This window comes from Oncorhynchus masou, chromosome 29 (genome assembly GCF_036934945.1).
Source record: "Oncorhynchus masou masou isolate Uvic2021 chromosome 29, UVic_Omas_1.1, whole genome shotgun sequence".
In the NCBI taxonomy this organism is placed as follows: Eukaryota; Metazoa; Chordata; class Actinopteri; order Salmoniformes; family Salmonidae; genus Oncorhynchus; species Oncorhynchus masou.
Genome location: NC_088240.1, coordinates 2,431,493 through 2,444,457, shown reverse-complemented (window position 1 = coordinate 2,444,457; position 12,965 = coordinate 2,431,493). Strand labels below are relative to the sequence as shown.

General features: G+C 38.5%; 1 pseudogene; it reads right to left on the bottom strand.

Annotated features, from left to right (window-relative positions):
- Window positions 1-11,608: 11,608 nt before the first annotated feature.
- Window positions 11,609-12,965, bottom strand: part of LOC135521388 (trichohyalin-like) — a 49,531-nt pseudogene continuing 48,174 nt past the window's right edge.

The window sequence follows — 12,965 nt, the reverse complement described above, 5'->3', positions numbered from 1 at the left end:
TAATGTGTATACAGCCATAATATATACAGTTGTAATGTGTATACAGCCATAATATATAGAGTTGTAATGTGTATACAGTTGTAATGTGTATACAGCCATAATATATACAGTTGTAATGTGTATACAGCCATAATATATACAGTTGTAATGTCTATACAGCCATAATATATACAGTTGTAATGTGTATACAGTTGTAATTGTAATGTATACAGCCATAATATATTGTAATGTGTATACAGTTGTAATGTTGTAATATACAGCCATAATATATACAGTTGTAATGTGTATACAGCCATAATATATACAGTTGTAATGTCTATACAGCCATAATATATACAGTTGTAATGTGTATACATCCATAATATATACAGTTGTAATGTGTATACAGCCATAATATATACAGTTGTAATGTCTATACAGCCATAATATATACAGTTGTAATGTGTATACAGTTGTAATGTGTATACAGCCATAATATATACAGTTGTAATGTGTATACAGCCATAATATATACAGTTGTAATGTGTATACAGTTGTAATGTGTATACAGTTGTAATGTGTATACAGCCATAATATATACAGTTATAATGTAATGTATACAGTTGTATACAGCCATAATATATACAGTTGTAATGTGTATACAGCCATAATATATACAGTTGTAATGTGTATACAGCCAAAATATATACAGTTGTAATGTGTATACAGTTGTAATGTAATATATACAGTTGTAATGTGTATACAGTTGTTGTAATGTGTATACAGCCATAATATATACAGTTGTAATGTGTATACAATGTTGTAATGTGTATACAGCCATAATATATACAGTTGTAATGTGTATACAGTTGTAATGTGTATACAGTATACAGTTGTAATGTGTATACATAATATATACAGTTGTAATGTGTATACAGCCATAATATATACAGTTGTAATGTGTATACAGCCATAATATATACAGTTGTAATGTGTATACAGCCATAATGTATACAGTTGTATATACATATGAGATGAGTAATGCATAGACCAAGATACAGCAGAATAGTATAGAATACAGTGTATACATATGAGATGAGTAATGCATAGACTAAGATACAGTAGAATAGTATAGGATACAGTATATACATATGAGATGAGTAATGCATAGACTAAGATACAGTAGTATAGAATACAGTATATACATATGAGATGAGTAATACTTAGACTAAGATACAGTAGAATAGTATAGAATACAGTATATACATATGAGATGAGTAATGCATAGACTAAGATACAGTAGAATAGTATAGAATACAGTATATACATATGAGATGAGTAATGCATAGACCAAGATACAGTAGAATAGTATAGAATACAGTATATACATATGAGATGAGTAATGTATAGACTAAGATACAGTAGGATAGTATAGAATACAGTATATACATTTGAGATGAGTAATGTATAGACTAAGATACAGTAGGATAGTATCGAATACATTATATACATATGAGATGAGTAATGTATAGACTAAGATACAGTAGGATAGTATAGAATACAGTATATACATATGAGATGAGTAATGCATAGACTAAGATACAGTAGAATAGTATAGAATACATTATACATTTACATTTAAGTCATTTAGCAGACGCTCTTATCCAGAGCGACTTACAAGTTAATTATTATTATTTATTTTTTTTTACCTTTTTTTTTTTATTTAACCAGGCAAGTCAGTTAAGAACACATTCTTATTTTCAATGACGGCCTGGGAACAGTGGGTTAACTGCCTGTTCAGGGGCAGAACGACAGATTTGTACCTTATCGGCTCGGGGGTTTGAACTCACAACCTTCCGGTTACTAGTCCAACGCTCTAACCACTAGGCTACCCTGCCGCCCCTCATATACATATGAGATGAGTAATGCATAGACTAAGATACAGTAGAATAGTATAGAATACAGTATATACATATGAGATGAGTAATGCATAGACCAAGATACAGTAGATGTTGTAACTTTAATGGGTTACAGAGATAATGTTTAAGTTAATTAGAATTTGTGTGTTGAAGATTGAGAGAACTACATACATATGTTGTATTGAATTACGGTTTTGACATCAAGTTCCAGAATGCCTTGCGACCGGAAGTAGAGAGAGAATGCGCCAGTTTTGTGCAAATGTCAAGTGATTATCCTGACTTTTCGCCAGCAACGTACTTTTTATTGTTCTGTAGAATCTAAAGTTGTTAAATGTAACGTGAACAAGTATTATTACTAAAAGAAGCTTTCATTTCAAACCCGACGTCCCGAGTCATTACTTTGAAGATAGTTATTCTATAGTAGAATAGTGTGGAATAGAGTAGATATATATGAGATGAGTAATACATAGACTAAGATACAGTAGAATAGTATAGAATACAGTATATATATATATATGAGATGAGTAATGTAAGATATGTAAACATGATTAAAGTGACTAAGTGTTCCATTTATTAAAGTGGCCAATGATTCCAAGTCTGTGTATAGACAGCAGCCTGTCTATATGTTGCATATATTCACAATGGAAATACAAAGAAAGGGGAATTATTTAATTATTACTTTCCCCATTCAGTAGTCTACGCATGACAAGCAGTTCCCAAGTGGTGGAGTACTGTGTACGCAGGGTCATGGCTATGCGTAAATTTAGCACCCAAGCAAATGTTCATGTTGATAAATGAGTCCCCGGTCTTTCGGCACCGCTCGGTCGGTTTGCAGCAGCTGACGAGCAGGGCTCCAGACACTGTGGGCCTGGGTTTGAATGCGTTGCTGACCAATATGGCGCACCCCTCTCAGACTGCCCGAAATGACAGTTAAAGGACAGAACATTTTAAAGTAAATTATATTTTCTTGAGAGGGTTTAGTAACGTCAGTCCCTCTATAGTTTTCTGTGAATACCACTGATCGAGGTCGAGGGGGAAGAGAGGCTAAGGTGGAAACACCTCGTCAGGTCGATCAGCAGGCGCCAGTGTCAGAAACAGATTGCGCCTTTATAGTATCTACAGCCCCATGGTGGCCGGTAGTCAACACACATTTAATATCAAGTCATTAAAACTCGTTTTTCAACCACTCCACAAATTTCTTGTTAACAAACTATAGTTTTGGCAAGTCGGTTAGGACATCTACTTTGTACATGACACAAGTCATTTTTCCAACAATTGTTTACAGACAGATTATTTCATTTATAATTCACTGTATCACAAGTGAAATAATCTGTCTGTAAACAATTGTTGGAAAAAAGACTTGTCATGTACAAAGTAGATGTCCTAACCGACTTGCCAAAACTATAGTTTGTTCCCAAAAAACTAGTTTTTTCCCAGTTTGTTCTGACCCAATACCAGTGGGTCAGAAGTTTACATACACTAAGTTGACTGTACCTTTAAACAGCTTGGAAAATTCCAGAAAATGATGTCATGGCTTTAGGAGCTTCTGATGTATTTCAAGGCTTTCCTTCAAACTCAGTGCCTCTTTGTTTGACATCATGGGAAAATCAAAAGAAATCAGCCAAAACCTCAGAATTGTTTTTTTAGTGAGGATCAGGGTAGATTTATAGGACTACTGGTTAACCCCTATTACAGATCCATGATTAGTGAGGATCAGGGTAGATTTATAGGACTACTGGTTAACCCCTATTATAGTGCCATGATTAGTGAGGATCAGGGTAGATTTATAGGACTACTGTTTAACCCCTATTATAGTGCCATGATTAGTGAGGATCAGGGTAGATTTATAGGACTACTGGTCAACCCCTATTATAGTTCCATGATTAGTGAGGATCAGGGTAGATTTATAGGACTACTGGTCAACCCCTATCACAGTTCCATGATTAGTGAGGATCAGGGTAGATTTATAGGACTATTATAGTTCCATGATTAGTGAGGATCAGGGTAGATTTATAGGACTACTGTTTAACCCCTATTATAGTGCCATGATTAGTGAGGACTAGGACTACTGGTTAACCCCTATTACAGTGCCATGATTAATGGGGATCAGGGTAGATTTATAGGACTATTATAGTGCCATGATTAGTGAGGATCAGGGTAGATTTATAGGACTACTGTTTAACCCCTATCACAGTTCCATGATTAGTGAGGATCAGGGTAGATTTATAGGACTACTGGTTAACCCCTATTATAGTGCCATGATTAGTGAGGATCAGGGTAGATTTATAGGACTACTGTTTAACCCCTATTATAGTGCCATGATTAGTGAGGATCAGGGTAGATTTATAGGACTACTGGTTAACCCCTATTACAGTTCCATGATTAGTGAGGACTAGGACTACTGTTTAACCCCTATTATAGTGCCCTGATTAGTGAGGATCAGGGTAGATTTATAGGACTACTGGATCAGAGCCCCTATAAATGCCATAATTAAATGTAAATCAGGTAGATTTATAGGACTACTGTTTAACCCCTATTATAGTGTCATGATTAGTGAGGATCAGGGTAGATTTATAGGACTACTGGTTAACCCCTATTACAGTTCCATGATTAGTGAGGATCAGGGTAGATTTATAGGACTACTGGTTAACCCCTATTATAGTTCCATGATTAATGGGGATCAGGGTAGATTTATAGGACTATTATAGTGCCATGATTAGTGAGGATCAGGGTAGATTTATAGGACTACTGTTTAACCCCTATTATAGTGCCATGATTAGTGAGGATCAGGGTAGATTTATAGGACTATTATATTACAGTGCCATGATTAATGGGGATCAGGGTAGATTTATAGGACTACTGTTTAACCCCTATTACAGTTCCATGATTAGTGAGGACTAGGACTACTGTTTAACCCCTATTATAGTGCCCTGATTAGTGAGGATCAGGGTAGATTTATAGGACTACTGCCATGATTAAGGATCAGGGTAGATTTATAGTGCCTACTGATTAACCCCTGATTACAGTTCCATGATTAGTGAGGACTAGGACTACTGTTTAACCCCTATTATAGTGCCCTGATTAGTGAGGATCTATTATACTATTATAGTGCCATGATTAGTGAGGATCAGGGTAGATTTATAGGACTACTGTTTAACCCTATTATAGTGCCATATTATGAGTGCCAACCCCTGATTTAGTGAGGATCAGGGTAGATTTATAGGACTACTGGTTAACCCCTATTATAGTGCATTATAGTTCCCCTATGATTAGTGAGGATCAGGGTAGATTTATAGGACTACTGTTTAACCCCTATTACAGTTCCATGATTAGTGAGGATCAGGGTAGATTTATAGGACTACTGGTTAACCCCTATTATAGTTCCATGATTAGTGAGGACCAGGGTAGATTTATAGGACTACTGGTCAACCCCTATTATAGTTCCATGATTAGTGAGGATCAGGGTAGATTTATAGGACTACTGGTCAACCCCTATCACAGTTCCATGATTAGTGAGGATCAGGGTAGATTTATAGGACTACTGTTTAACCCCTATTACAGTTCCATGATTAATGGGGATCAGGGTAGATTTATAGGACTACTGTTTAACCCCTATTATAGTGCCATGATTAGTGAGGACTAGGACTACTGGTTAACCCCTATTACAGTGCCATGATTAGTGAGGATCAGGGTAGATTTATAGGACTACTGGTTAACCCCTATTATAGTGCCATGATTAGTGAGGACTAGGACTACTGGTTAACCCCTATTACAGTGCCCTGATTAGTGAGGATCAGGGTAGATTTATAGGACTACTGGTTAACCCCTATTATAGTTCCATGATTAGTGAGGACCAGGACTACTGGTTAACCCCTATTACAGGTCCATGATTAGTGGGGACCAGGGTAGATTTATAGGACTACTGGTCAACCCCTATCACAGTTCCATGATTAATGAGGATCAGGGTAGATTTATAGGACTACTGGTCAACCCCTATCACAGTTCCATGATTAGTGATGACTAGGACTACTGGTTAACCCCTATTACAGTGCCATGATTAGTGAGGATCAGGACTACTGGTTAACCCCTATTATAGTTCCATGATTAGTGAGGACCATTTATAGGACTACTGTTTAACCCCTATTATAGTGCCCTGATTAGTGAGGATCAGGGTAGATTTATAGGACTACTGGTCAACCCCTATCACAGATCCATGATTAATGGGGATCAGGGGATTTATAGGACTACTGGTCAACCCCTATCACAGATCCATGATTAATGGGGATCAGGGTAGATTTATAGGACTACTGGTTAACCTCTATTATAGTTCCATGATTAGTGAGGATCAGGGTAGATTTATAGGACTACTGGTCAACCCCTATTATAGTTCCATGATTAGTGAGGACCAGGACTACTGGTTAACCCCTATTACAGGTCCATGATTAGTGGGGACCAGGGTAGATTTATAGGACTACTGTTTAACCCCTATTGTACACTTTTCTCACCTTCCAATTGATTGAATGAACTTTAATATGGCAACTTTCAGGATGAATCAAACCACCATGTTTGATTCATCAATATATTTGGTGCGGATAAAGGTTCTCCAAACCTGTTTTTTATTTTTTATTATACATACTTTCCTAATCCTGCCAAAATAATCTACAAAATCAGAGTATTTTTAAGTGTACCAGTTGGTGCTGAAGCAGATGCATATACAGTACCTTGCAAAAATAATTCAGACCCTTTGTATTTCTTCACAAGTGGGATTAAAATTAATTGACTTGTCTTTTTTTTGTTAACAATCTACACAAAATACTCTATGTCAAAGTGGAAGATTTAAAAACAAGTTAATATAAATAAATAAAAACACAACTAAAATAGTCATTGTATAAGTATTCAGACCCTTTGTTATGTCAAGCCTAAATTAGTTCAGAATGTGGCTTAACAAATCACATAATGACATGGAATAATAGAGGTTGACGTGATTTTGGAATGACTTCCTCTGTCCCCCATACATATAACATCGGTCCCTCAGTCAACTGTTGAATTTCAAGCACAGATTCAACCTCAAAGACCAGGGAGCTTTACAAAAGCCTCATAAAGGAGGGCAGTGATTGGTAGCTGAGTAACAATAACACATCAGACATTGAACATCTCTTTAAGCATGGTTAAATTAATAATTATGCTGTGGATTATACACTCACCGGGACAGTTTATTAGGTATGTCCATCTAGTACCGGGTTGGTCCCTCTGTGCCTCCAGAACAACCTGAATTCTTTGGGGCATTCGACAAGATATCAGGAACGTTTCACAGGAATGTTGGTCCATGCTGACGCGATAGCATCACGCGACAAGGCACTAAAGTCATATAAATACAAAATAGAAATACACTTTTTGGTCTAAATGTAAAGCCTAACAGCCTCCTGAACAACCTCTATCCCCAAGCCATAAGACTGCTAAATAGCTGACTAAATAGCTAACAGCATGGACTCTCTGAGTTGACCCCTGTATTTTATTTTTGCACTGTCTCTATGTATACTCTCACACACTAGTCACTTTCCCCCGATACATATCTACCTCCATCACTCCAGTATCCCCGTCCCCTTCCCCCTATACATATCCATCACTCCAGTATCCCTGTACATTGCTCCCCTGCATATAGTCACCTTCCCCCTATACATATCTACCTCCATCACTCCAGTATCCCTGTCTCCTTCCCCCTATACATATCTACCCCCATCACTCCAATATCCCTGTCTCCTTCCCCCTTACATATCTACCCCCATCATCCACATATCTACCTCCATCACTCCAGTATCCCTGTACATTGCTAATATGGTGACCCTGCATATAGTCACCTTCCCCCTATATATATCTACCTCCATCACTCCAGTATCCCTGTCTTCTTCCCCCTATACATATCTACCTCCATCACTCCAGTATCCCTGTCTCCTTCCCCCTATACATATCTACCTCCATCACTCCAGTATCCCTGTCTCCGTCCCCCTATACATATCTACCTCCATCACTCCAGTATCCCTGTCTCCTTCCCCCTATACATATCTACCTCCATCACTCCAGTATCCCTGTCTCCTTCCCCCTATACATATCTACCTCCATCACTCCAGTATCCCTGTCTCCCCCCTTACCCATCACTCCATATCCCTGTCCCTTCCCCCTATATATCTATCTACCTCCATCACTCCAGTATCCCTGTACATTGTTAATATGGTACCTTATAGTCACCCCCCCTATACATATCTACCCCCATCACTCCAGTATCCCTGTCTCCTTCCCCCTATACATATCTATCTCCATCACTCCAGTATCCCTGTCTCTGTCCCCCTATACATATCTACCTCCATCACTCCAGTATCCCTGTCTCCTTCCCCCTATACATATCTACCTCCATCACTCCAGTATCCCTGTCCCCTTCCCCCTATACATATCTACCTCCATCACTCCAGTATCCCTGTCCCCTTCCCCCTATACATATCTACCTCCATCACTCCAGTATCCCTGTACATATCTACCTCCATCACTCCAGTATCCCGTCTCCTTCCCCCTATACATATCTACCTCCATCACTCCAGTATCCCTGTACATATCTACCTCCATCACTCCAGTATCCCTGTCCCCTTCCCCCTATACATATCTACCTCCATCACTCCAGTATCCCTGTACATATCTACCTCCATCACTCCAGTATCCCTGTACATATTCAGTAGTATGCTTCTTACATTGTGTTGTTATTTCTAGGTTTATTTCTGTTGTGTGTTTGTTCTACCTTGTTATCTTTACATTGATATTGATTTACTGTATTGTTGGGTTCGGAACATTCAAGAAAGGCACTTCACTGTATTGGACAGGTGACATGAAAACTGTAAGCCTTATGTTTGGGGCAGATCCTATACGTCACTGAGTAACTGCCTCCTTATTTTTCAAGCATAGTGGCGGCTGCATCATGGTATGGGTATGCTTGACATCGGCAAATAATGAGGAGTTTTTCAGGATAAAAAGAAATGGAATAAAGCTAAGCACAGGAAAAATTCTAGATGAAAACCTGGTTCAGTCTGCTTTCCACCAGACACTGGGACATGAATTCACCTTTCAGCAGGACAATAACCTACAACACAATGACAAATATACACTGGAGATGCTTACCAAGAAGACAGTGAATGTTCCTGTGGACGAGTTACAGTTTTGCTTGAAAATCTGTGGCTATCTAGCCATAATCCCAACACCTTGACAGAGCTTGAAGATTTTTGAAAAGAATAATGTGCAAATGTTGCACAATTCAGGTGTGCGAAGCTCTTAGAGACTTACCCAGAAAGACTCACAGCTATAATCACTCTTAGAGACTTACCCAGAAAGACTCACAGCTATAATCACTCTTAGAGACTTACCCAGAAAGACTCACAGCTGTAATCACTCTTAGAGACTTACCCAGAAAGACTCACAGCTGTAATCACTCTTAGAGACTTACCCAGAAAGACTCACAGCTGTAATCACTCTTAGAGACTTACCCAGAAAGACTAATCGCTGCCAAAAGTGTTTCTGTTTAACCTGTACCGACTCAGAGCTGAATATTCACGCAACAACTATATTTTAGATATATAATTTCTAATAATCTTTAAAAAATATATAGATGTTTTGTTTTTACATGGACAGAATATTTTGTGTACATTGTTGAGAAAAAAGTTAAATTAAATCCATTTGAATCCTTTGTAACTTGTGAAGAAATCCAAGGGGTCTGAATACTATTGCCTCGTTTTTACATGATCCCTATATTCTGAACCTGTTCTCCAGATGGATTCTATATTCTGAACCTGTTCTCTAGATGGATTCTATATTCTGAACCTGTTCTCTGGATGGATTCTATATTCTGAACCTGTTCTCTCGAAGAATTCTATATTCTGAACCTGTTCTCTAGAAGGATTCTATATTCTGAACCTGTTCTCTAGATGGATTCTATATTCTGAACCTGTTCTCTAGATGGATTCTATATTCTGAACCTGTTCTCTAGAAGGATTCTATATTCTGAACCTGTTCTCTAGAAGGATTCTATATTCTGAACCTGTTCTCTAGATGGATTCTATATTCTGAACCTGTTCTCTAGAAGGATTCTATATTCTGAACCTGTTCTCTAGATGGATTCTATATTCTGAACCTGTTCTCTAGATGGATTCTATATTCTGAACCTGTTCTCTAGAAGGATTCTATATTCTGAACCTGTTCTCTAGATGGATTCTATATTCTGAACCTGTTCTCTAGAAGGATTCTATATTCTGAACCTGTTCTCTAGAAGGATTCTATATTCTGAACATGTTCTCTAGAAGGATTCTATATTCTGAACCTGTTCTCTAGATGGATTCTATATTCTGAACCTGTTCTCTAGAAGGATTCTATATTCTGAACCTGTTCTCTAGATGGATTCTATATTCTGAACCTGTTCTCTAGAAGGATTCTATATTCTGAACCTGTTCTCTAGAATGATTCTATATTCTGAACCTGTTCTCTAGATGGATTCTATATTCTGAACCTGTTCTCTAGATGGATTCTATATTCTGAACCTGTTCTCTAGAAGGATTCTATATTCTGAACCTGTTCTCTAGAAGGATTCTATATTCTGAACCTGTTCTCTAGAAGGATTCTATATTCTGAACCTGTTCTCTAGAAGGATTCTATATTCTGAACCTGTTCTCTAGATGGATTCTATATTCTGAACCTGTTCTCTAGAAGGATTCTATATTCTGAACCTGTTCTCTAGATGGATTCTATATTCTGAACCTGTTCTCTAGAAGGATTCTATATTCTGAACCTGTTCTCTAGAATGATTCTATATTCTGAACCTGTTCTCTAGATGGAGTCTATATTCTGAACCTGTTCTCTAGATGGATTCTATATTCTGAACCTGTTCTCTAGAAGGATTCTATATTCTGAACCTGTTCTCTAGAAGGATTCTATATTCTGAACCTGTTCTCTAGATGGAGTCTATATTCTGAACCTGTTCTCTAGAAGGATTCTATATTCTGAACCTGTTCTCTAGATGGATTCTATATTCTGAACCTGTTCTCTAGAAGGATTCTATATTCTGAACCTGTTCTCTAGATGGATTCTATATTCTGAACCTGTTCTCTAGAAGGATTCTATATTCTGAACCTGTTCTCTAAAAGGTATTTAAAGGGATGGCTGAAGACACATGTACTGAAAACCCTACTGTATGAAAACTCCACAAGAAAATCTGTCGCCCAGCAAGTGGGAGGGTTTTCAGCGGTTTAATTCAATGTATTCAGCGAGCTCAAAAGAAAAGCGCGTTACACACCTTCATAAGTCTGAATACCAACTACTGAAGTGGGTATGAGAGGCCTCCTAAGTCAGAATCGGGCTTTTCATGAATTGGAAAAATATTCACTTCCTGAATTGACTACATTGAAAAGTGAATTGACCCTCAACTCGGATTCAAACGCATAAAAGGTATATGATAACTACACTGAACAAAATATAAACACAACATTTAAAGTTGTGCACAAATTAATTTACATCCCTGTTAGTGAGCATTTCTTCTTTGCCAAGATGATCCATCCACCTGACAGGTGTGGCATATCAAGAAGCTGATTTAACTGTGTGGCTCAGTCGGTAGAGCATGGCGCTTGCAACGCCAAGTGTCGTATTCACTTCCTGAATTGACTACATTGGGGCCACCCATATGTAAAAGTAGTGGCCCCAGCCGACTTGTAAGTCGCTTTGGACAAAAGCGTCTGCTAAATGGGATATATTATTATTATTATTATTTAACAGCAAGATCATTACACAGGTGCACCTTGTGCTAGGAACAATAAAAGGCCACTCTAAAATGTGCAGTTTTGTCACACAACACAATGCCACAGATGTCTCAAGTTTTGAAGGAGGGTGCAATTGGAATGCTGACAGCAGGAATGTCCACCAGAGCTGTTGCCAGATAATTGAATGTTAATTTCTCTACCATAAGCCACCTCCAATGTCATTTTAGAGAATATGGCGATACGTCCAGCCAGCCTCACAACCGCAGACCCCGTGTAACCATGCCAGCCCAGGAGGTCCACATCCAGCTTCTTCACCTGTGGGATCGTTTGAGACCAGCCATCCAGACAGCTGATGAAACTGAGGAGTATTTCTGTCTGTAATAAAGCCCTTTTGTGGGGAAAAACTCATTCTGATTAGTTGGGCCTATGCCCTCCCAGGCCCACCCATGGCTGTGCCCCTGCCCAGTCATGTTAAATCCATAGATTAGGGCCTAATGAATTTATTTCAATTGAGTAAATATGAAGTGGAACTCAGTACAATTGTTGATATTGTTGCATGTTATGTTTATATCTTTGTTCATTATACATAGGTTGAGTCCCAAATGGCACCCTATTCCAGATATAGTGCACTACTTTAGACCCAAATGGCACCCTATTCCTGATACAGTGCACTACTTTAGACCCAAATGGCACCCTATTCCAGATATAGTGCACTACTTTAGACCCAAATGGCACCCTATTCCAGATATAGTGCACTACTTTAGACCCAAATGGCACCCCATTCCAGATACAGTGCACTACTTTAGACCCAAATGGCACCCTATTCCAGATATAGTGCACTACTTTAGACCCAAATGGCACCCTATTTCAGATATAGTGCACTACTTTTGACCCAAATGGCACCCTATTTCAGATATAGTGCACTACTTTTGACCAGAGCCCTGGAAGACAATAGTGTGCCATTTCGGAGGCAAACATTCTGTGCTTCATCTTCAACTCTGACTGAGAGACAATCTCATCTCCTCCTCCCTGACACTCCTATCCAATCGGTGTGTCTCTGACTCCAGCACAGAGGGGATTGGTTGCTGTGAGACCAACACCAGAGAATCAGTCAAGTCTTGGCGAAGAGACACCAGCCATTGGTTGTTCCTGGAGGAGTGTTGGATAAACTCCAGCCTCTCCCGGTGGTCGAGGACGAGTGTCAGCTGTAGGTAGTGTACCTGCGAGGTTAGGGAACATTCAACATTAATATAAAGGTGTATCGTTCAATCACCTTGATAAA